The sequence below is a fragment of the Meles meles genome, chromosome 19 (assembly GCF_922984935.1).
Source record: "Meles meles chromosome 19, mMelMel3.1 paternal haplotype, whole genome shotgun sequence".
Lineage (NCBI taxonomy): Eukaryota > Metazoa > Chordata > Mammalia > Carnivora > Mustelidae > Meles > Meles meles.
Genome location: NC_060084.1, coordinates 38,554,976 through 38,580,097, shown reverse-complemented (window position 1 = coordinate 38,580,097; position 25,122 = coordinate 38,554,976). Strand labels below are relative to the sequence as shown.

Below are 25,122 nucleotides of genomic sequence, written 5' to 3'. Positions count from 1 at the left end.
GAAGGGCTTCTTATTTTTATAGAATTGTTTTCTTCACGTGAGAATATTCCAGAATAATGCTGTCCAGGGCTAATCTAGAAAGAGGAACATGTAACGCATCCCCAATATGTATTAAGACATCACTGTCACCTTTAAGGTCACACCATGTTAGTAGTTAAAAACAAATAAAGGAGACTCTTTCCAATAAACTTTGCTCATAGTTTAAGAGTTCCAAACAGGATCCCGTTCTCTTTTCAGGAAGCGCTTCCAAAGCCTTTAACCTTGGACTCTCTCCAGAAGAGGAACCTCTAAATGCAGTACCCACGGGCTCTGGCACCCCCAAGGGCCGGCCCTCTGTTTGCTCGGAGAGGTATCCTTTGGAGCCACGGGCAAACAAAGACACCTCTTCTTGCAATGAGTCTCTAGCTGTCGGCTGAGTCCTCAAGGCTCAGAAACGGAAACGCGCCCTCTCTTGAGGAGAATTGCCCCACATTATTCCTCAAGTGCTCTGCTAGGAGAGCTCCAGCTTGACGTGAAGGAGGTTTTCAACAGTACCGACACCCACATGGCCCTTCCAGGCTCTTGGGTTGGCATGGGGGAGGGACTCTTGCCCTCCGGAGAAGGTCTTCTCCCCATGCTCCCTCCCAGGTGGCCCCGGAGCATGTCCCCTTCCAGAGCCACCACTCTCTGGGGCCAGCCGTGGCTTTCGGAGCAACCCCCTCTTCCCTTAGTCAATAAACAGGACAGAGAGAAACCCCATGAGCTTTCTTCCTTCAGGGGAGGATCTAAATATGTGGGACCTGCTCTTCCCAGCTGGGTAAAAAGACCATCAAAGAAGGATCCTTGCTTCTCTCTCTTCCCGAAAGCCCCAGCCTGTCACCGGAGACGTGTCTACAGACCCCGGTGGGAGGGGAGAGCCAGGGCTGAGGCTGGGCTGCAGGATCTCGGCGCGGCCATGACAAGCTCCCGGCGCCAGCAGTCAGATTTCCATCCCCAAACCGTCCTCCCCAACACAAAGAAGGGCAGCCTGGCGGCGTAACAAAGCCAGTGTGGGCGGCAAGGTGACTGCACATTTCAGCTTGAGTGCTCCAGTGTGGGGCTTGCACCTGATCACCAGATGCTCCAAGCAGATGGCCAGGGAGGGGAGAGACGGCTCCTGGTTGCTTCCGAGGGGCTCCAGGAGAACCAATCCAGAGAGCCGGCCGGGAGTGCCCGGCTGCCCAGCTCAGCCCCTGCTCCAGAAGCTCTTGCCGGGATGGAGCCTGGAGCCTCTGCTTCCAGGAGAGGCTTCCAAACACCCACCACCACGCCTCGCACCTCGAGCGCGCGAGGAGCTCAGACAGGGCTTGAGGCTGGGCCAGCAGGCATCCTTTTGTCCACAGAAGCTTTTAGGGTTTCTCCTCTGGACGGTCTTCTGGAACAGGCCTGGCTACCTCTGTTTTCTGATCCAGAAGGTCCGGGGAAATGTGATTCATTTGCAAATTAGGTTTTCAGCAAGTGGCTGGGTGAGAAATAGAGAGGAGCCTCCCCGCGGTGCCTAGGCCAGCCCAAGCCGAAGCCCTGGGATGGGCACTTCTGCTCACCTTGGGCCCGTGGCCACTCCTGACAGTGACCTAGGCCATGTTGGAAAGTAGGCGCAGCCCCTCAGATGGGAAGAGCAGGCAGAAGGGAAGAAGGTTGAGCCAAAGAGAGCTTTCTGGAGAACAGAGGATTTTTCAAAGCTTCCTCTTAGCAGAAGCAGCTGGCAGGGTCTGGAGGCCCCACTCTTGTTCCTGCCCGGAATCTCCTTTGGCTTTCAGGGAACCCAGGTTCTCGTGTGCCCAGACACACCGCCACATCAGTACGGACACGCGCATGCACACGCAGGATAACTCATTGAGAATAGGAGTATTTGGGCTATTTTATCTACTGATGTATCCCCTTATCTCAAAAGTGCCAGAGATATACTATGTGCTCAATAAACATTGTTCGATAATGAGGGAAGGAATGTGTGAATGAATGAACATTCTCTACAGATCTCTACTCACCCCCTTCCTTTGTTTTCTTCATAAGACACTACTACTTGAAAGGCTCTTGATTCCAAGCTTTGTTTGTTTGCAGGCTCATGGGCTGCCCCCCAACCACCCACCCTGTTTCTGTGTGTGAGCTTCCCAAGAGCAGGCCCCCTACCCGGCCCGGCACTGGGCAGGAGGAAGCCTGCAGGATGTGCTCATCATCGGAGAGAGGTCCTGTTTCAGCCCCTCCCACCGGCCCAGCCCAGCCTGGGGGGCAGCTGCAGCCCCAGGCTCTCCCAGACCCACGGAGCCTCCCACACTTTGCCTGGACAGATGAACTTGTCACGAGTATGACCCCCCACCACCACCACCCCAGTGTTTCCTGCGTGTCTACTCCTTTCCCAGTCAGGAGGCAGCCGGGCTCAACTCCTTGGCAGTGTGCTGCCTCCCCAAAGAAGCGGAGGCAGAGCCCTCCCTGGAGTGCTCCTGTGCAGGAAGGAGGGTCCCTCTTTCCCCTTGGCCTTTGCATTCGCCTGCTCAGCCCAGGGCTGGGAACTGAGTGAGACTGGGATGCATGGGGGGAGAGCACTGGCTGATAAATGGCACAGGAGCAAGGGAGGGCAGAGTAAAACTCCCAGCTGCTTCGGGAGCCGCAAGCAGGGCCAGAGCCTATGAGAGCTGGGGGACAGGCCAGTGCACACCAACTTCCTCATTCATCTTCATTCATCTGCTCTGCAACTTAGAGCAAATTCCTTGACCTCTCTGAGCTTCAGCCCTTCATGTATAAAATGGAAGAAATAAGGATCCCCGCTTCATAAGACTGCCACAGGCGTCTGGAAGGTAATCCCTGTCCAGTGCCCAGTCCATCGCCTGGCCTTCAGTGATAAGGGCTCACAGTACCTGGGGACTGGGAGCCCTCCCCGTGCCAGGCACTGTCTAAGCACCAGACTCAGCAGTAGCAGAGCGGCCCAGTGTTCTCTCTCTCTGCCTCGTAACCCCCTATCCCACAGGTGCGGGCATTCGGGAGGAGCTCAAGGAGCGATTCCTGGATAGACGAGAGCTATATGGTACCATCTTCTCCGGATGCACGCGCAGGGAACCTGGGGGCTCTCAGAGGGCTCAGGAATGCCCTGAGAAGAAGGGGGAGTGCTGGGACGAGCCAGGGGGCCTCCGAGGCCGTTGGGGTGGCGGCAGGGTGGCAGGGCCGGCGCTATAGCAGGCGGCTGTGACTGCTGGCAGACCCTCTGGCCCCAGGCTCTGCCACAAAGGCGAGGATTAGCCCTGCCGCCCTGGCCAGCGGCCAGCTCAGATCATTTCGTTTGGCCTACTTAGCGGTCCCCCAGGGGTGCGAGGAGAAGATGATTCATCACTGTCTGGGGCACCCTCGTGCAAAGAGGCTTCCCCCCCAGAGGGGCTGCATCCCTGTCAGTCTATGTGACATGACAGGCCCTGTCCCAGCCCTCCTCGCTGGAAGTGAAGGCAGGCAGGGGTGACCCCGGTGCGGGGCAGAGAGGTGATGGAGGGCCCAGAGAACGGACAGCAAAGACAGGAGAGTGTGCACCCCTCCTGCGGCACGGACAGGCCACCCAGCGGGGGAGAGCTGTGGGTCACCTCCATGCGCCGCCACAGGGATCATGCCCCACCCCCCACACACCATGACCTCTCCTCGATACTGCTCTCCTGCCTGTCTCCGGCCACCTAGAGAGGCAGATGGCGTGGGGAGAGGAAAGCAAGAGAAGCAAGCCCAGGTCTTTGGCAGCTCAGAGTTTTATAGAATCTGAGAGCCCAAAGGGCTGTTGTCATCCTCTCTTCCTTACAGAGGGCTCGCCAGTCATTACGTAAGGGCAGACTAGAGCCCAGAGAGGTGAAGTAACCTCTCCCAGGTCACACAGCACAATGGAGACAGGGCTGGAACCCAGCTCCCTTGTCTTCCAGCCTCCAGCCTTTGTACAAAGTATATAAAGGTGTCTGTCTGTCACCTACAGGGAGCTGGATGGTGGAGTTACCCAGGGAGCTGGGTGCAGGAGGGGGCCTGGATGGGCTCACGGACGAGAATCACCAAGACCGAAGAATTAGCCGAGCCTCCGCTCCTTGGGGACTCAGTACCTGGACCCACGAGCAGCAGTCTGAGGATGGTACCTCCCTCCCTCCCTCCGCACATTTCCGGAGTCTGACAGCTTCCTTAACTATCCACGGGCCCACTTAACAAAAGAGGGGGTGGGGTCCATGGCTGAGGGCAGAGCTGGCCCCGGTGGCTGCGGGAGGGTGGGCGCTGGCCAGGCTGTCGCCTCTGGCGTGGGCTGGGCCTCTCTCTTCCCCCCCGCCGGCCGCCCTCCCCTTCTGCACGAGTAATTAAGAAACACCTGTGTTTCTCGTCAGGCTGCACATCCAGAGAGCCCCTCCCGCCACGCAGGGCGCCCGCCGTTCCCCCCCAACCCCCAGCCCCGGGGCGGCCGCTGCTCTCCTCCAGGGACCCCCGTGGGTCCGCACGGGGCCTCCGAGGCCAGCCGGCCGCAGACCCTGCTGCAGCATGGCCGGAGCCCCCGCAGAACTCGGGAGCCGGGACCTGCCCCTCGACCGGCCTCCTTGCCAACACTCAGGCCTATGCCAGCTTTCTCACAAACGAACAGCTTGTATCCCCATGAAAATCAATGGATGGAACAAATTGTATTAAATTATGTAAAATGATACTAAAGAGCACATTCTACCAGTGAAAAGAAAAAAAATAAATAACCCCCCAGAAAATCTTATTTTAATAAATCTGACAAAATTGCAGAAGACAATTAGGAGGGAAAAAATGCTAAATTTTCGGTGACACTTAAAGACACATCTCTTGGCCATTAAGCAGAGACGCAGGATTTATGCCCTCATAGGTCAGACGGGCATAATTCTTTTGTGCGTGTGACACCTGTGAGTTATTCAGCCCCCTCGCGGACCAGCCAGAGACAGCTCCCGCCTGGCTCCCCTCGGCGGGGACCGACTGGACCCGGCAGCAGAAATGAGCACGCTATATTTTTTTTTTTTTTTGGAACCAAATTTCCTTCCCTTTCACATTGATTTTTTTTTTCTTGGTAAATAACTGTAATTAGCATTGAACTTGCGATATAACCTCTTGCCTATATGCGGAAAAAATCATTTAAAAATATTTTAGCCCCTTCTATCCTTTCAATTCGCTAGCACAGCTGCCATTTTTTGGAAAAAAAGAAAAAAAAAACTGAGAATATCCTAAGACAGGGTGTTTAATGGGTCAGGAGACCTTTCTCAGCCCCGTGTATCCAGCCCCTACTCCGGGCCCCAGGAGGCTCCTGTCCTTCTCCCACACAGCGTCTGTGGCACGGCTGCCTGGCCAGAAACAGCCCTGGAGAACACGTTGGGTCCAGAACATGTTTCTGTCTAGAAGCCGTCTGTACTGAGTTGGAGGGCTCCCAAAGGTGGCCCCCTACGCGGAGGGTGCTTTGGAGCCTGCTTTCCCCACCTCTCAGCTGTAGGACCAGGAATAGACATTGAAACCCCCCTGACACTGTTTTCTCACCTGCACGGTGGGTACACTAGGGCCAATCTTACACAATGCTTAGGAGGATTGAAGTGATTCAAGTCAGAGCAGACATCTAGCACGCGTTCTGGCCCTGAGACAGCATGTCATAAATGCTCGCTCCTAATGTTTATAATAACAAGAGCTAAGATACTAATACAATAGTTAATATAGAGTAACAGTGATATAATAATACTGTGGATCATCAGCAACAGCAGCATCTTCATCTAGTTGTTTATTTTTTATTTTTTTTTAAAGATTTTATTTATTTATTTGACAGAGAGAAATCACAAGCAGGCAGAGAGGCAGGCAGAGAGAGAGAGGCAGGGAAGCAGGCTCCCCGCTGAGCAGAGAACCCTATGTGGGGCTCGATCCCAGGACCCTGAGATCATGACCCGAGCCGAAGGCAGAGGCTTAATCCACTGAGCCACCCAGGCGCCCCTCTAGTTGTTTATAATAATAATGATCATTTCTCCCGGCTGTTGACATGTGAGAGGGCCAGCGCGGTCGACTGACTCTTCTCTTGGACCTAGTCTGGAAAGGTATTATCACTTGGGAAACCCAAACCTGTGATTTTTTACATCAAACAGCTTCTTGTGTCTCCATCCGTCAAGTGGCTAATGACTCCCGGCTGTGGGGCTAGGTCAGATGAAGGGTCACGCTCTCAGGGCTGTGACTATCCCTTTTCACGTGACAGGCAGAGTCCCCCGGGGCCTAGTCACCTGCGCTCACCTTGGGCCCAACCTGAGTTCTGGCCTCTTTCCGAGCCCTCAGCCTGGGCTCATTGGGCCTGGCTGCTTTCCTGGCATTCAGAGGACAGGCCCAGATGGCTGGGCTGCACTGAGCTCTGCTCCTTAACAAACCCATAATTCTGTTGACTTCCTCAGTGTGAATTTTCACAGACACGGTTAAAGTCAAACGTCTGAAATAATGCATCTTGCCACAGATATTGGCCTTTTTCTGGTTTGTTTTCCCCCAAAAGATAGCCATTAGGTAGTTGATCATATCTCCATGTTAAGAATAAGACGAGTGCAGGATAGTAGGAAGGCCACCAGCCAGGAAGCCACCACTGTCTGTGCTAAGGGCTTCCCAAGGCTGGGATCATTCCAGGCTTTGGTTCCCATTCCCAGAGCAGCCCCGGGACTCCCAGCGTACGGTATGCACTGAGGACCCACGGGGCCTGGCATGGTTCCAGGGGCCGGCGGTCCATTCAAACAAAGCGGACAGCACCCTGGCCCTCACAGGGTGACATTCTAGTTGGGGTAGGGAGAATGGTGAAATGTGTGGGTGGTAAAGAAGGCCCTGGAATTTGCCCCTACCTGAAGACTAGAGTAGGAAAGGCCAGATCCTAAGTGGGGGCTCAGGAAAGGCCGTCTGGTGAGGCCACAACTGAGCTAAGATGCAGATGTGTGGTGAGATGGGGCAGAGGGTGCAGCAGGTGCAAAGGCCCCGAGGCAGGAGTCTGAGGAGCCTGAGCACAGCCATGAGCCAGTGGTCAGAGCCGAGTGGGCCAGGTGTGGAAAAGCAAGGAGGCAAGACAGAGAGTCGGGGATCTGGCCATGGACCAGACAGTGGGATCCCTGGGGATTTGACCATAATAGTGACAAGATCTGATCTGACAGTTGATGGTCCCTCTGGCCAGTGTGCTGGGAGTGGGCGGGAGCAGGGGTCCAGCCAAGAGGCCATTCATAATCCACGTAAAGAAGTGATGCCGGTCGGACCTGTGTGGTCCAAGTGGAGGCAGAAAGAGAGGGGATAGACTTTCTGGATGTATCTGGAAGGCAGAATCCACAGATTTGCTGACAGAATGGATAGCGGTAGGAGACAAAGGCAGAGGTCAAGAGCAACCCTGAGATTTCTGGCCTCAGCACGGGAAAGGATGCCATGGTTGCTGTCAAGGAGATGGGGAGAAGCACTCTGGGGCCCTAAAATCACAGGTGCCCAAGGAGAGCTTATCAGGCCCATCAGAACCAAAAGCTCCTGAAGAATCACTCAGAAGAGAAATGCAAAAACGCCACCCTGGTTCGCTGACCCTCCGTCCCCAGGTATCCCACAGGACAGGCCTCTGTCCCACAGTCCGCTGCTTCTCCCTGAAGCGTCACTGCAGACACCTGGCCTCCTCACTTAGGGACTCCCAGCAGCCGGGCCTCCAATGGCAGCAAGCAGTGGCTTTAAAAACCCTCCCCAGACAGCCTGAAAATACAGAGGTGTAAAGCTCAGCAACCCAAAAAAGCCTCCCGCTAGAGGGACTATTTTTAAAAAAGACTCCCAAGAAGTGTGAAAGCTAAGCTGTCTATTATGTTTCTCCAGCAGGGCACCAGATCTTGGGGTTTCCAACAGCCGACACAGAGCGGCCACCTCCGGCTTGTGGGTGGACAGGAGGTCCCGCCGCCGTGGCCCCGAGCTAGTCGGCGCAGCCCCAGGGGAAATGATGGGTCTCTGGGCATTAGGCTTCCCCAAACAGTCGAAAGGCAATTTGATCTCTCCTATGTGGGTTCATAGAATCTGAATTAAGCTTGAACTTTGCTGAAGTCTCTTGAGATTTTTGCTCCCCCTAAACACCATCTAAATCTGTGTGATTAGCCCCCTTCTTTGGGCAAGTACAGCTGCTTTGTCCTTACAGCTTTTATGGACAGCAAATTGCCCGCAAACACCCGAACGCATAACAGGAGCTCTAATCCCCCCCGTCCGCCTGAGGGTCGGTTGAAAGCCCGTGGAAATAACGAACTCTCTGGCTCGCAGCAGCGGGAAAAATGGGCGTTTCAAGCCGGGAAGTTCATGGTGAGCTAGTTTTCACTACTAAAGGTTTCTGTCTAAATGCAGGAGGCAGCAACTTATTTCTAATCTTCCCTTCGAGGAGCGCGGGATGTGAACCCAAGGGCGCTGCCCACTGTCTGGGGACTGTTTCAAACTGCTTTCGTTTGAAAACACAAATTCATCAAGGAGAGGAGCCTGGAGAGGAGGGTCTGACCTGGAGGGGAAGGCCAGGAGCCCAGGTGGTGTCAGATGACATGGCCAGGGTTCCCCTCCCACCCCACTCCCCCCCCCCCCCGCCACCCCCCCCAGCCCCCCCCCCCAGCCTGGGGGCCCACAGCCCCCGGCCACCGCCCCCCACCCTGGCTTTATGTCTGTCATAACTTGACATGCTGTCAGGTTTAAGACAAGAACATAGTTACATTATCACACTGAATTATGGCTGGTGGTTCTAAAGATATTGTTTTTAGGTCTGGCGCTTAGAGGCCGTCCTGGATAGCTTTCAAAGAAAATGGAGCTCTCTGGGGCTCAGATTTCATCTAATATGGACTGTTTGATGAGCCCGGAGAGGGAAGTCGAGACTTGGTTTTGGCCTCTGAGCATCGCCCACCTGCCACCAGGCGGGGCCCCAGCCCTGTCCCCGCAGCACCTCCTGAGACTCTGGGGAAGGGTCACCAGGGGTGTTTTCTGCCAGGAAGTCAGTTCCCCTATCAAAGAAAATAATCTACCCAAATCCAGCCTCTCCATCCTGGGTGAAAATGTCACTTTTTAACCTCGTGCCTCCTAGGGCCTCCCGAACCCCACCCCCACCCCTGCCCCGCTCCTGCCCCTCCCCCCCCAGCAAGGATGTTCAGTGCTGTTCTTCAAACCCTACCCGAAAATACTTCCGAAAGACAAACGTGATCTTCTAAATGTCACCGCGGAAGACTACAAGAGCAGTTATTTTCTGTTTATCACAAATATTGTGTGATGCTCCGCGTCTAAAGAATAGTCTTGATTAGAAAGGCCCTTCCTTTTGTTCCCTGCTTCTAAAAATATAAAGACTACCATAAAAAAAAAATAAAATCCGAGTACAGGTGACACAAATCTTTCCCATCAGACTTATTTTTTTTTTTTTTTTGCCAGAATTGGGGTAGCACATTATGATGAGGATTCAAAAAGAATAATTAAAGTTCTACACGGACACAGATCTGCCTCGGGGAGGACCTTTTATGTTGTTTTGCATTTTGTGTGTCATTCAAAAGGTTTGCAACTGGGAAATGATGTTGAACTAAAATAAGACAAGAACACATTGACTGAAATTATAACCTGTCCAATGAGTTGACACCCCTTTAGACAGCTCACCCCGACAGCTCTGGGGCCAGCACTGCTCTACATGTGGGTGACATTTAGACGCTGCACGGTGGTACGGGAAGACGCCGTCTCGGAGTGGGGACGTGCGCACAGATCCCAGGACCGCAGAGGGAAAGCCGAGGACCTGGCTCCTGCGAGATTTCCGTTCCCTGGAGGAACGCGAGTCACGACCACACAGCCCCACTGACCTTTCCGGGAACAAAACCCCCAAATTTGGCATTGGACCCACGTACTGTTGGGTTTTTTGTGTTTTGTTTTGTGCGTGCGTGCGTGTGTGTGTGTGTGTGTTTTGCTTAATATTTGAGCCAACGTTTAGCAGTAATGAAGTTTCACATAAAGATCCAGATGTCTGGCTTCAAGTGAAAAATGGGCAGCTGTGGCAACACCCGCCCACTTTTCCCTTCTGGTGATACCACAGGAGCAGAGTGGAGGCTGCCCGTCCAGGCAGCAGACTCCCTCTCTGGTCCAGTCCCTCCCCACTGTATGTCATCACTGGGACCGAGGGTCAGCCAGCATTTACCCTTGCATTCGGAGAGCTCTTTTCATCACAGTAAAACAAACAAACAAACAAAACACACACACACACACACACACACACACCTGTGTACCTATACTGTTACTAAAAAAATAACGAACACATAAATATTTAAGACAAACAGAACTAAAAAGAAAAGAAGGCAGATGAGGGAACATGCTTTGGGGAAGTGAGGAACATCCCAATGCGTGTATATGCCACTGTCAGGCCCGCATCACTCATTCATGCCGCTTGCCTGGCATCTCTGGGCATTTAGTCATTCAACAGATATTTACCGAGCGCCTGCTGTGTATCAGGCACTGTTCTCTGTGCCACTGACTCACCAGCGAACAAAACAAAGAGACAGGTCTTCCCCCAGAGAGCTTGCCTCTTTTTGGGGAGTGCAGGAAATTGAGAAAAAATACACAGATGTGAGAAATGACAGATTCCCACATTTGCTAGTAAGAGAAAAGTACCAGGGTGGGGGGGGGGAATAGAGCAGGAAAAAAAAAGAACATTGAGAGTGTATGGAGAGGTAGCAACTTAGAACATGCATTTGAGTTTGTGAGCCGTGGGTTTTGCTGCTTCTGCTTTCGTGATCCCAACTGACTCTTCCTCCTACAGGAAGTTTTCCCGGATTACTTTAACCTTCATAGAACTCTTCCTTCTCTGGGAGACCACAGCACTGAGACTGGGAGACCTCCACTGGGAGACCACAGGCACTGAGCTGATTTGGGGACCTGGGTCCTCCTCAGGACACCAAGGAATATGCAGAGTCTCTGTTTTCAAGGACCTGAATCTCACCTGGGGACAAGCACATACATTACTCTCATATTAAGTAGGAAATGCTGAGCAGACAAGAGGTAGAGAAAAAAAAAGCGGTGTCCAAAATTCAGAGGGAAGGCATTACTTGCCGCCGGGGCGTGAAGGGCATAGGGGTGTAAGGTCTGGAGGTCTCCCCACTTCTCCACGGCTCCATTCAGATACCGCCTTTGACTCCAGCCTCTCCATGACGCGGCGGAGGCCCCTTACTCCACATTCAAGGCCTCAGCCTCTTTCCGACCCAATTCCCTCAATTCCATTTCCACCAGTCATTTCCTTCAGCAGGTGCCTTTGTCAATGCTGATGCCAGAAAAAAAAATCAGAAATATAACTATCAAAAAAAAAAAAAAAGGTAGAGAATATACATATCAAGAGAAAAATCTCTGCGGGAAAGAGTAGGAACGTGTCATCGATAAGGCTCAGCTGGCCCATGCAATCAGAGAATTAGAAGGTCCTTGCAACAGAGCATTAAAAAGAGATGCAGAGAATCGATGTGTAGATAATCCAAAAGAAGAAGGACTCAGAAATGGATGGGAGGAAAAATATAGCCACTTATCTGGAAGAAAAACAAAATAAAATAAAGCCACTTTTCAGAAAGAAGTCTTATTAGAAGCAGAGAATTTGAAGAGACACTACTGACCACAAAGGCTCGTGGAAGAAGCACTTGAGAAAATCCAGCAAAATAAAATGTAACTAGCCAAGAACTAAAATTAATGAAAAAAAAAATGAGAGCCATGACCAAGGAAATTAAGCAAGCCTACAACTGGTGTATGTGAAGAAAGTAATATTTTATAAAAGTAACAAAAGAATCAAAGATATAATAAAAGAAAACTGCCTTCAAATAAAGGAATACAATCTCGGGATTGGAAGGGTATGCTGAGTCTTAGGAAACATTGGTGCATTTTAGACTTCAAGAACAAAAAAAAAAAAACCAAAAACAAAAAATGCCTGTGGATTCCATATTCCATATTCCATCCATCCATCCATATTGCATCCATTCCATATTCCATATTCCATCCATTCAAAAAAAACCAAAAACAAAAACAAAAAAAATACCCGTGGATGCCATATTACATCCATTACATCCATTACAATCCATATATGGATTCCATATTACAACAAATAAACAAATAAAACAGAAAGTAATAAAGTAATAAAAACGTTTTACAATATTATTAGAATATATAAAGCTGTATAAAAGGTAACAGTCCAAATATTTAAAACACCACTTTTCCCCTACTTTTGGTGGAGAAATGAGTACCAGCACACACATAACAAAACAAAGAAAGCTCAGATAATATAGCAAAATAGGAAACAAAATAAAGACATCAGAAAATGAAGTAAAATCACAGTCCTAGAACCAAATATATTTTGATATCAACAGGTATAAGTTTGTTAATCTTACTTATTAAAAGAGAATGTGCTTACACTGAATGATAAAAACAAAACAAAATGTCACTGTGTATATGTGATTGACCCGAGGAGACGTGACTTGGAAAGATGAAGGTTATGGTGACTGGCAAAGACTTAACATGGTCATATATTATAAAAGAAAGCAGGATTTTGATCATTTTATCAGGTAAGTTTAAATTTAAGGCAAGGGGCGCCTGGGTGGCTCAGTGGGTTAAGCCTCTGCCTTCAGCTCAGGTCATGATCTCAGGGTCCTGGGATTGAGCCCCGCTTTGAGCTCTCTGCTCAGCAGGAAGCCTGCTTCCTCCTCTCTCTCTCTGCCTGCCTCTCTGCCTACTTGTGATCTCTCTCTGTCAAATAAATAAATAAATAAAATCTTGAAAAAAAAATAATAAATTTAAGGCAAAAGTACTCCACTAGACCAAAAGAGACACTCCATTATGGCCAACTCCACAAGACACAATGATCTAACTGGGTCATTCATTGAACACTGATACAATTCACAAAGCAAAAACCAGAAGAAGAAAAAAATATATATATATATATGTATATAAAACCACCAACAACAATCAAAAAACTCCAAAAAGTTTTTTTTTTAAAGCAAAAATCACCAAAACAAAACAGTAACAGAAAACTGACTCCTGCTCAGTCCTTCACAAATCAGTAGATAAAAGCTAGGAGGGATGTGAAAAGTACAAAGCAGCGCAATTGGTAAGTTAAACACCCTCTCCTGGCAGGTGCCTACAGAACAGGAACCCGACTGATCACGAAGAAGCCTGGTACAGAACCAAAACTTGAGGTGGGCAGAGCACTTCCTCTGAGCAATGTGTATATGGATCTAGATATCAAAACCTAAAATGGAAAAGAAAACAAAACCTAAATAAATAAATAATAAAATGAATTAATAAAATAATAATAAAATTAATAATAATAATAATAAAATAAATAAAACACCTTCTAAAGATGAAAATTCCTTGGGATAAAGTGAAAATGAAAAGGAAAATTGTGGAATCTCTGGTTTTAAAAAAATATCATTGCATATTGAAGGGGTTAAAACTGTAACAGGAAAATCAGAACCTTGAAAATCTAGGCTATTCAATAAGAAAGCACTTAAGTAAACCAGGCATTCAATGTACAATGAAGAGAAAGAGGAACCAATGACATCCAAGAAAAACAAAAAGAAAGTATATAAGAAACAGCAGAAATTAATTTAAAAACATCTAATGAATCTTCAAAGGGGAAACACGAAATTGATAAATCTCTAGCTATCTCTGTAGATTTCAATGAGGGATGATTTGTACCCCCAGGTGACATTTGTCAATGTCTAGAGATATTTCAGGTTGGCAGAGTGGGGAGCTGCTAGGTCACCTTGCAGACAGAGGCCAGGGAGGTTGCTAAAGTCCTCGGGTGCCCAGGATACCCCAACGGCCAAGAACTTCCCAACCTCAGGTGCCAACGGTGCTGAGGTTGAGAAACTCCGAGCTATCAATAAAGACCAAAGAAGAGATGCACAAATTCACAAAATTCCAAGTAATAATATAGATATATACACAGAAGAGATAACAAAATATATAGGAAAATACACATTGTTTCATTTTGCTCAAATAATTCTGAGTAGATAAAATGGATATGTTTTTACCAATATTAACCCCAGAAGAGAAGGAACTTAAACAAGCCAGTTACCATGGGGGAAAAAAAAACAACACCGAGAGAGTTGTCACAGAGCTATCTCAAAAATGCATGAGGCCCAGATGTTTTCACAGGTTAATTCTATCAATCCTTCAGAAGACAGATGATACCAATGCTATTTTAACTGTTCAAGAGCATAAAGAGAGAAGAAAAATCCCTTAATTCTTTTTTGAAGGTTGTATAACATTGATATCAAAACTTGATCAAGATTTTTTTTTTAAAAAGGCATAAACCAATCATAGTAAGGAATGTTCTAGAAAGTAGACTTTGGCAGTAGTACATTAGAAAGAAAAATAGGCCTCCGTCGAATAGTTGATTCCTTAAATAAAAATATGCTTTAATATGAGGAAATCTATTAAGGTGATTCACTAGCTTAATATTTTAATATTATACCAAACAGAGAAAAATGTCCTCTTCACGAATGCACCAGGCATTTATAAATTTAAACACAAATCCCTGATTAAAATAAATAAACAATTAACCAAAGATTCGTAGGAGGGTGTTTCTGCAGCATGCATGTCAGAAGATTACCCGGTGCTGAGACACTCGGATCAGACACACTGCAGGCACAAACAGGAGGTCCACCACCACGCTGGCACGGAAAGCTTTTCTCAAACATATTAGTCATTGCAGTGAAAAGGAGAAAGAGGAGGTTCTAAATTTGTTAAAAAGAGGGAAGATCGTCACCATTTGCAGGTACTAAGATTCCAGACCAGAATACTTCGGGGAGACGGCCGGAAAAAATAGAGGAGAAACAGTAGGACAATCCAGCAAGGTGGCCAGTTATAAAATGAATATACAAAAATCAGTAGTTTCGATTAACCCAAACAACACCCAATTAGGAAAACACAGGGGAAGAAAAGATTTGATTTACAATGCAGTACATTGTGAGAGAGAGAGAGAGAAGACCTAGAAGCAAGCCTCTGTGTGAATTTTAGGGCCAATAACAACGAATAAAAGCCAACCAAAAATTGTTAAGAATGACCGAGCAGCATCCAGAGAAAGCCCTGTTTTGCTCTTGGACAAGAAGACTCTAAGTCATGGCAATGCTGATTCTCTATCTACTTTTACAAACTTATTATCTTTCCTCATCTCTCCAAAATAGTCTGCTGAGGATTTTGTGGGGAGAATAATTTTTAAACTAAGACTAGAGACTATATAAAAATATATGAAACTAGATAGTAAAATTCTGAAACAGAAAAATAGTAAGACTGCATAGATCCTATGCTTCATTATATAGTCATTCATACATTTTTGGAACAGGTGCAGAAATAGAAGACAGGCCAGTTGAGCAAAACAGAGAGGATGGAAACAAACATAAATGTGTCTGAGAATTTAGTAAATGATAAAGGTGATTTTTAATCAGTGAGAGAAAGAAGAATCATCTAATAAATGGTGTTTAGTCGACTGGCTAGTCACTGGGTTAGGGGGAGAATAAAAATCCCTCATTCACTTCTTACACCAAAATATAATAAAGATTATTAAGGACCTAAAATTTTAAAAAAATCAAAAGTTTCCTATGCAGATTCATATAAATCTAGGAGCGAATAAGTTACAGAAGCTGTAATATGACAGATAATGCCAAGCATTAAAAAAAAAATCTAAAACCTCATTATGATTAAAAAAATTATAAACAAAATCAAAAGGCATATGACAAACTAGGAAAAATATTTATAACACAAATGACAGAAAAGGGCTAATTTCCTTAATATATAATACGCTCTTGCAAATCAGTGAGAAAGATATCAATCATTCAATAGGAAAAAACAGGCAAATGATATGAAAAGTCAATTCACAGAGAAAGAAATATAAATGACTTCACATATGGGAAGATGCTCGGCGTCACTCATAATTAAAGACGTGCAAATAAAAACAATGAGAAACCTAGCAGACAGGCAAAGGTTTCCATCTTTGAGCCGTTGAACTTCCTGGAACTTGTCCTAGGGGAGCCCCTCATCCTCTCACCCTTTCCCTGTTTCTGTCTGTCTCTCTCGCTCATCAAAGGTGGCGGTTATAAAAGAAGGAAATTGTACAAACACATACACACGTACAGGCACACATACACACATAAGTGTACCCATCTTATGTAATACATAATATGTAGATATTAGATTATGTATCATATATATATATATATACACACATATCTATGTACACACATAATTATTCATCAACAAGGGACTGGTTAAGTAAATCATGGTGAATCTCTACAAAGAAACTAAGGACCCTCTGCAATTATGAACAAAGCTATGGAAGATATGAGACAATATCTATGATATATTGATAAGGAATAAATCAAGGCATAGAATGATGCACATAATATCTTTCAATTTGTGTTTAAAAATTAACATATGTATACATTTATATATTATGTATATATATGTGTATTTTATGTATATATATTTATATATATAAATATATTTTTTCATAGAAAGTTCTTTGAAATACACACATTAGCTATTCACGCTGGTTGTCAGTTGGGTTGGGCTACGAGTTTAAGGAAGACGAAGACGCACTTCTCGTTGAACAGGTATATCTTTCTGTACAGTTTGAGTTTTCACTATGTGCATGTGTTCAAACAAACAAACAAACAACACCTTTATCATTTACTAAATTCTCAGACACATTTATTCAAACAAACTTTGGGTTGTCTGGGTGCCTCAGCCAGTTAAGCATCCTCCTTTGGTTCAGGTCATGATCCTGGGGTCCTGGGATCCAGCCTTTCATGGGACTTCCTGCTCAGTGGGGAGCCTGCTTCTCCCTCTTTTGCTGCCACTCTCTCTCTCTCCCAATAAATAAATAAAATCTTTAAAAACAAAAACAAAAATACCCTTCCTGAGTGCTGAAAAAATGATGGAGACATGTTAAAAGGCAATTTGAAGGTGTTCCCAATGGGCAACAAAACCATAGTAGTAATGGATTTATACCCCATAGCACAAAATAAATATCATTGAATAAAAAAAAAAAAAAAAAACAACCCAACAACTGAATACCTAATGGGAGTAAACAGCTTTTCCTTACAGAAGAATTCCAATTTAAGAAATGTAGAAGAGTACCCAAAGTGAATAAAATTAAAAAAAAAATACAATTAGAACATCATTAGTAATCATTGTTCTAGGCAAGATCCATTAATGGATATAAAAATTAGGGAGCAAAGTATGAAAATCAAAAGGATATTTGCATTGTCTCAAAGTATCTCCCCAGAAGATATTTCTTTATTACAAAGGAAAAAATTGTAACTCTTGTGCTGAGAAACCCAGAAGACCCCATCTTAACCGAGTGATCAAACTTAGTATCACCAGTAGAGAGACAGACACGTTGAGCCTCATGGGCCTCCTGATATCATGCACTGAGGGGACATACAATATTTTGTCCGAAATGCATAACCTCAGTCTAATCACGAAAACACAGGAGCCAAACCCACATTCGACAAAAGAGCTGGCTGAAAGTGTTAAGGTCATGAAGGACAAAAAAAGGAACGGTCCCAGGTCGAATGAGGCTGAGGACACAGGACAGCTAGACGCAATGTGAGATCCTGGACTGAAGTCTGGCCCAGAAGAAGGATACTGGTGGGACATTGGGGACATTTGAACACGGTCTGGAAATGAGTTAATAACATTGCATCAAGGTTAATCTCCTGATTTTGCTAATCAAACTAAGGACATGTAAGATGTTCCCATTTAGGGAATTTTGTGCTATTTTTACAACTCTTTTTGTAAGTCTGACATTATTTCAAAAATAAAAAGTTTAAAAGGTAATTTTTAAAAACTCTTCCGGGAAGTCCCGCTGGGATGAGCCATGAAAGATACAAGACAGTTGACAGATCAACAAGTCATTAAGTCACAGCGGAAAAATCCCAATAATGTGACCTCCTTTGCCTGGGACTTTTGAGCCTTATTCGGAGATGAGAAGCTCTCGTCACTCCTCACCAGCATACCTCATACCTAGAGATCCCAGTGAAGAGAAAGTAGTTATTCCTTTTCTGTGGTTGACAGAGAGACGGTGAGCCCTCCAATGGAGGTAAGTCCCTGGGAAATAGAAATGTTGCATGTGTAGTGTCAAGAGTCTGTTTGAGTCCTAGCCTTAAATTTAAATCCTTCAAGCCCAGGGTCTCAACACCCTGTTGGGTTTAGAGAATAGAATGTATTTGAAAACCATCTCCTCCCCACTGGAGTGGTCTTGGAAAGGGACTCATTCTTCCCCAGTTTCCTATCTCTCAGTCTGTGAAATCTGGAGAACAGACATCACTACAAGGGTGAATGACGTTCTTGAAAGCACGGATCTTTAAGATGGATCGTTCATTTCATGACCTCCAGTCCCATGGAGAAGACACGGCAATCACCCAGGACACGAGCTCTATCCTCAATTCTGTGTGCAAACCCAGGGAGCTGAAATCAGCATCCGGAAATGCCCAGGACCAAACAGCCAAAGAAGGTTGGTGCCTTGGAGCCTTGACTCCTAGCTCCCGGGGCTGCCACTGGTTCACGCTTAAGAGATGAAAATTATTTTGAAAACCAAGGCCAAAGGCCACAGGCGTATATTTGCAGCAGATTATTGACACGAGTGTGCCATGGACCTAGCCAATCAGAAAGTAATTTTATAAACACTGTTATTAAACAGAAGGGCAATTACTTTAAGTACTGGAAAAATGTCAGGGTCATACATGAATTTTGTGGGTATCACATTTTATTTGACACTCAGTGGATCAATGACTCCAAGTAAATTTATTCAGAAATAATATGCACCATGTCACCAACCTTCAAGCTCAAGATCCCCTATACATATCGCCCAAATTTACAGAGGCATAATTCCTGATTTATTCAGTTTACTATGTATCCAAAAAATGCAGTCAAAGCTCTTTATACATAAAAGTATGGAAGTAATTAAGGATTATGCGCTAAGTGTACAAACACGGTTTGTATGACTGCATTTTAGAAAGGACCCTTTTTATTTCTGTCTTTGTCAACGGAACAGAGTATAGGGTTCTAATGTGCTGTAATAAGTGTAAGAGGGGCCCAAGGGCAGCTTTTCCATGAGGCCTGTTTTTAAACGGAATGGCCTTGAGGTCTGCCCCTGCCATATTCCCCAGCCCCGCACTTTCAATTTCTGCTGTGGTCACAGGGAGGGAAGCCGAGGAGACTCCAGGAGCCAGTATGGCTTCCCATCACCTTGGAGGACAGATTTCCCAATGTGCCAACGACCAGGTAGTTTAACTCACCCCACCAGAGCTTGGAGTGGCTCCCGGTGACTCTGGGCGTTCCCTGGCCTCCCCTCTCTTGTCAGTACCTGTTCTATTTCATATGAGCGGTCAACGTATTAAAAGGCAGGGAAGCCAAGCCTGGGACACATGGAACAGACCCTCCAGGGAAATACAGCAAATAAATGAATGATTGACGAGCTTTTTGAGGTCAGTAAACATGGTAAGGGTAAATAATAGAGATTTTTTTCAATGCTGCTGCATTTGGGAGAGCCTAAATTTTGAGAAATCTCAGAAGAATACATAAACTTGGGCATGCTAATTCTCAGGGCTGGAGGCAACTCCCCCCTCCTCAACCCCAGGGTGCAGCGGTGCATATGTGAGGCCTCGCCTGCCCCCCTCCATCCCCCACAACAATGGCAGTGAGCACACAGAGCTGCCGCTGGTTTAGAGAGAATTGTCCAGCCCTCAGAGAGGCAAACAGAACAGGTGGTCGTTGGAGAAGGTGTGTCCAAAGGGATGCAGGCCCAAGAACCCAGTTTGTCTTAAAAGCCTTAGGTAAGGGGCGCCTGGGTGGCTCAGTGGATTAAGCCGCTGCCTTCGGCTCAGGTCATGATCTCAGGGTCCTGGGATCCGAGCCCCGCATCGCATCGGGCTCTCTGCTCCGCAGGGAGCCTGCTTCCTCCTCTCTCTCTGCCTGCCTCTCTGCCTACTTGTGATCTCTCTGTCAAATAAAAAAAAAAAAAAGCCTTAGGTAACACAAAGCTCTCTCTTCCTGCATTGAGAAGGAAGCTCCTACCCTGCTCCCCATTCACACAAAACGGAACAGGCATACCTTGTCCCCCAGATCCGTTGACTGGGGAGGCCTAAAGCAGAATGTCGTGACAGAACAGCCAACTACAGACTTCTCACCCACCCTAGCCCCTGAGGGGAACCCCTGCGAACCCCGCCGGTGCCAGCCTATCCCCAGGGAAGGTGGACCAATCTTGTCAGTCTCTTGGAACTGCTCTTCTGGCTGGGAATATGGTTGTCTGTCCCCAGCACTGCACAAAAGTCATGTATCATTTGGGTCCATTTTGTGGATCGAATTAAATTAGAAATATTTCTTTCTTACTTTCTTTCTTCTTTTCTTTCTTTCTCTTTCTTCTTTTTGTTAAGAAGAGAAAGAATGTGTTATAATGGCCATGGACTTGTCTCTCCACTAGAAAGAAAACACTAAGGGGCTAGGAATAGACTTTTGTCCTTCATCTTTGCATCCTCAATGCCTATCACATAGTAGGTGTTCAATAAATAGGTATGGCACGAATGGATGGATGGATGGATGGATGGATGCATGGATGGATGGATGGATGAAGGAATTAATGGATGGAGGAATCGTTGGAGGGATGATTGGATGAATGGATGGATGGATAGATGGATGGATGAGTGGATGGTGGAATGCCTTGAGGCACTTGAATTATCTGACAGTGTAGCGAAATCAGTCCCACCAAACCAAGTACGCTAGCCTCATCTCAGGTCACTACCACAAACCACTTCATCAGTTAAGAAAACACTTACCTTACCATGTTTCATGGGGATCTCATAATAGCTCTGTCAGAGAGGCCTGGCAAGAATTATTTTACCATTTGACAACTCCAGAAACTGAGTATCAAATATGGTAAGGCACCGATAAATAGCTCTTAAGAAGCAGAGTCAGGGGGAGAACTTAGCTATACAAAGTTCCTTACATATAAACTCCTAGAAAGTAACTAGGAATCACATGGGAAGATCCCAAGATGTATTTTGCAGGTCCTAGTGAATCCCATACTTAATCAGGTTTCCCTTTTTGCATTGACTGCTAGAAGGCTCAGGTCCCAATTTGCAGCTTATTTCTTAGAGGGCAGAACCTCCTGCTTTAATTTGGCAAGCTGCCTAATTCTTCCTGAGAGCTGGGATGGGGCAGGGGGTTTTGGCATGTGTGTGTGTAGCAATGGAACAAGAAAGTAAAGCAGGCAGTTAGACCCTTGGGGTCCAGAAGCATTCCATTCCCACCTGCTCTATCTGTGAAACTCCACGGGCAGCTCCAATGGCATAGTGAGCAAACCCAGAGGAGGTCAGACAGGATAGGGCCATCCGTCCCTTGGCCCTCTCCACTTCTGTAGCTGACCCTGGGCTTTGATGTAAGAATCCACACCCCTCCCAAGTGGCCACATGAGAATTTTGGTCCCTGCCCACAACTCAAAGTGACATTCCCACTCTGCCACCCAGCCCTTAAGCATCCAGGAAACTGGCCACAGTGTGGGTGGTAGGGAGGTCCTTCTTCTTCTTTAGAGAGGATTACAGCAGCTTTCCACAACAACAGAAGTCCCCTGAAGGACCTGTTTTGGCCCGCTCAGAAATCCACAGAGAGATCTATGGTGATCACAACTCCTGGCCCCCTAGCTGCCTGAACCTAGTCCTTCAGAGCCAGAGACAGCATTTGGCCTGTGTTGCACCAGCGTCCGGACCACCGGCCAGCATCGCTCATTCTAAATCACAGGCTGGAGTCCCCTGGCCTGTATCTGGGAAGACAGTTGGCACCCTCTGAATGTTCCAGCTCTCCACAACCTGACCGAGTCCCCAGGAGGCCCACCATGGACCCCCTCCAGCAAACTCCTGATGCACAGCCGGTCACTCGCACAGCCCTCTTTGCCTCCTGCACCTGCAGACGCCCAAGCCAAGCGCTGGCCTCCCTGCTACCCCGGGAAAAGTTTACTTGCAAAAATTGGCCCGGGGTAAAGACTTCCTAGAATTCCATTCTGTCTGTCCAATAACTCTTGGTCAGGGTTTAAGGTTCCTTCTGATCTGGCACTTGATGAATAAGTCCCTTTTTATGCTAGTCATACCATTTAAAATTTTGTAAATATTATTCCAAACAAATCCATTTAAAAAATCAATTGTAATTTCTCTTCTGTGAATTTATTGTACAAATACAATCGTATTGTGTACAAAAGATACTTGGTGCGGTATTGTTCAAAGTAACGGAAACTCACAACAACCTGTTAACTTGCGTGAATTGGCATCAATACCAGGCTGGTTAAGTAGATTATTATACATGAAAGAATACTATGCAACTGGTAACAATCTCACTCCAGACTCCGGTCAATACTTCCAACAGCTACTTCCTCTTTTTAAGGGGGAAAAAAGCAGATTGTACAAAATATCAATTGTGTAATTATTATGTGATCGTATCTGCAACAAAATATGACTATATAGTAATACATAAATGTATTCCTACCATATTATATGTAGGTATACCAGGAATTTTTCTATTTTACTCTTTTCTATTTTCACACATTAATTTTTTGAATACAATTGCAAAGACAAGTTATGATGAACGGAGAGCTCAATTAAAATTCACAATGGAAACAATCATAAAAATACCTTCATCACAACGTATCAATAAAAAAAGCCTCATTTTACACTTTCTAAAACAAAGCAAATTACCCATAAGGTTTAAAAAAAATCATTTCAGAGCAGGTTAGAGCTGCACTCAGTCAAAAGGCTGCGTGGAAAGGATCTAAGGGTGTTTTGGAGTAGATGTGATTCAGGAATCTTTTGTCAGTAAGTTCGACAAAAGTCATTACCTTGCAGGGCCTCGAGAAGGCGCAAGGACCATTTGATCCAAGTTGCTCAGCTTACAGACATAGAAGAGATCTTAGTCCCCAAAGTTATGCAATATGCAGACAGCGGGGTGAGGGGCTATGTCCTGGCATCCCCCTGGGGGTGATCGAAGCCAGCCTACACATCCGCTCTGACATCCTCACTTTCTTTTCCCTCTTCTTTTCCAGCCAGTGGCCCCACTCCGGCCACCTGTTCCCAGGCCCCCAACTGACAACCCCGGTCCAGTGACCAGTACTTTATATCCCAGATCCTCTTCCTACTCAGCCATGTCTTCCATGGATATAATCATGAAACCCTCCTTTACAGGGGAGGAAACTGAGTTATGAAGAGACTGGCCTTCTCAAGGTCACACAGATGGTGAAGGTCCCAGATGGAGCCTTCCGAGCCCAAGCGGCTCCCTCCTTCCCAATTCCATTCACACTCAGGACCGTTCCTCCCTGAATGGGAACTCACGGAGTGTTGCCATTCCATCACGGATCTATGGCCGTGTGAGCCAGGAGACAACGTCCCTTGACTTCCAGTGGAGTCTTGACCAACATTCTGCCATGAGGTGAGATGTGCCCCCACCCTAGCCGCGGCACTGGAGAGGCAGGATGACGTGGTCCCTCTCCGGGGGGGTAAACACTGCCAACTTCAGGGGTTCAGCATTCCCAGACCCTCAGGACCAATACACCACTCCAGGGGGCCAGGGCTCCCACTGTGCAGCCGTGCAGCCGGGGTCACTCAGGACAGCTGAAGGCATTCAGCTATTGAAAGGAAGAGGGTGCCTTTCAAAGGCCCCAGCAGATGTACGTGTCCTTGTAGGCACGTTTTCCAAGAGACAGCTGCTCTTGTAATTTGCTGACAACCTGGACGTGATTTCAGCTCGGGGTCCCAGAGAAGACTCACTGCGTGGACCCTTGGCTCAACTCCCCCAGATTTGGGCTTCTCAAATGGCTAACCTCTTTTCCCTCCTCAATTCCAATTTGACTTCCTCGAACAGAAAGCAGCCAGGGTTCGCCTGAAGGCGTTCTGAACTTGGCCTCTTATGGGAAAAAGGGCGGTGGGGGGATGGGCAGTCACAGAAGTCCAGTGGGAGTCTGCCCGGAAATGGAAGTGGCTTGCCCTTGCCTGTGTGCTTCGTGCTCTGATGTCAGAAAGCACCTCCCAGGCCCTCCAGGATCCGCATTTATCTTGCTATAGCATCAGCATCCGGAGTATGTAACTGCCACCTGAACAGGAATTGGTTTCCCCATCTGAAAAATGGGCATAATCCGTCTTTACCAATATAGCAATTAGTAATGATTGTAAATTACCCAGCAGTATGGACTGCCTTGGGATGCATGAGCTCCCTCTGGGAAGCCCACCACCTCTGGAGGGACAGCACACGGCCACCCTGGTGTTCCCTGTCCAGAGCCCTACCATGCCAAGGCGCTCCTGTGGGGAGGGCTAGGGGCCAGGACTATCCTGGTCCTGCCTCAGTTTTGCTGGGCAGCCTCTGGCCAGTCACCCACGCTATCTGAACCTCAGTTTCCACACATGAAAAGCAAAAGTGTTGGTTTAATTAGCTTAGGGGCTTGCGACTTTTGAATCAACATCACCTCGATGCATCCCCCAAGGCCTACAAACTTAATTTGTTGACAGATTTTGTCTATCCAGAATAAGTTAACCTATTATGTGATAACTAGCTTATTATCCCATGCTGACTCATCAAAGGTATATGTGGTGACCCATTAGAGTCTGTGACAAAGAAGAGGAAACCAGTGAAGCTGATCGAATTCTCGCCAAAACACTTGACATTTCTGTAAAGTTCAGCAGCCTTCTTTTTAAAGCCACATTGTTATTTTATTTTATATTTTCCAAGATGAAAAGATATTCGTCCTATTATAAATGTAACATATACTCAATACCAAAATATAAAATAATGCCCAAGTAGATAAGATCGATTTGGAACATAGGCTTCAAAATATTTCTATGCATACATATTACAAATGTGCATATTTTTACAAAAATGAACTCTACCATATATATTTTCTGTAACTTAAGAAAACTTAAGAGCATACTGCTGGCAACCCTCCATATTTATCCCCAGAAATGTATTTTAGTGTTGGAGTGCCTTATCAAATTTCAATAAAGTCCTATCACTGGAGACCCAGGGTTCCCTCCATTGTTCCCCTCCTGCAAATACCAGTGTGTTCAACATCTGTGTGGTTCACTCTGGGCACATATTTAATTACTCACGTATATTCATTGCTAG

The 25,122-nt window shown here is 46.6% G+C and overlaps 1 protein-coding gene across 6 annotated transcripts in view; it reads right to left on the bottom strand.

Moving 5' to 3' along the window:
* Positions 1–25,122, bottom strand: part of ZNF536 (zinc finger protein 536) — a 423,563-nt gene that overhangs the window by 68,645 nt on the left and 329,796 nt on the right. The gene's annotated exons all lie outside the window — the stretch shown is intronic.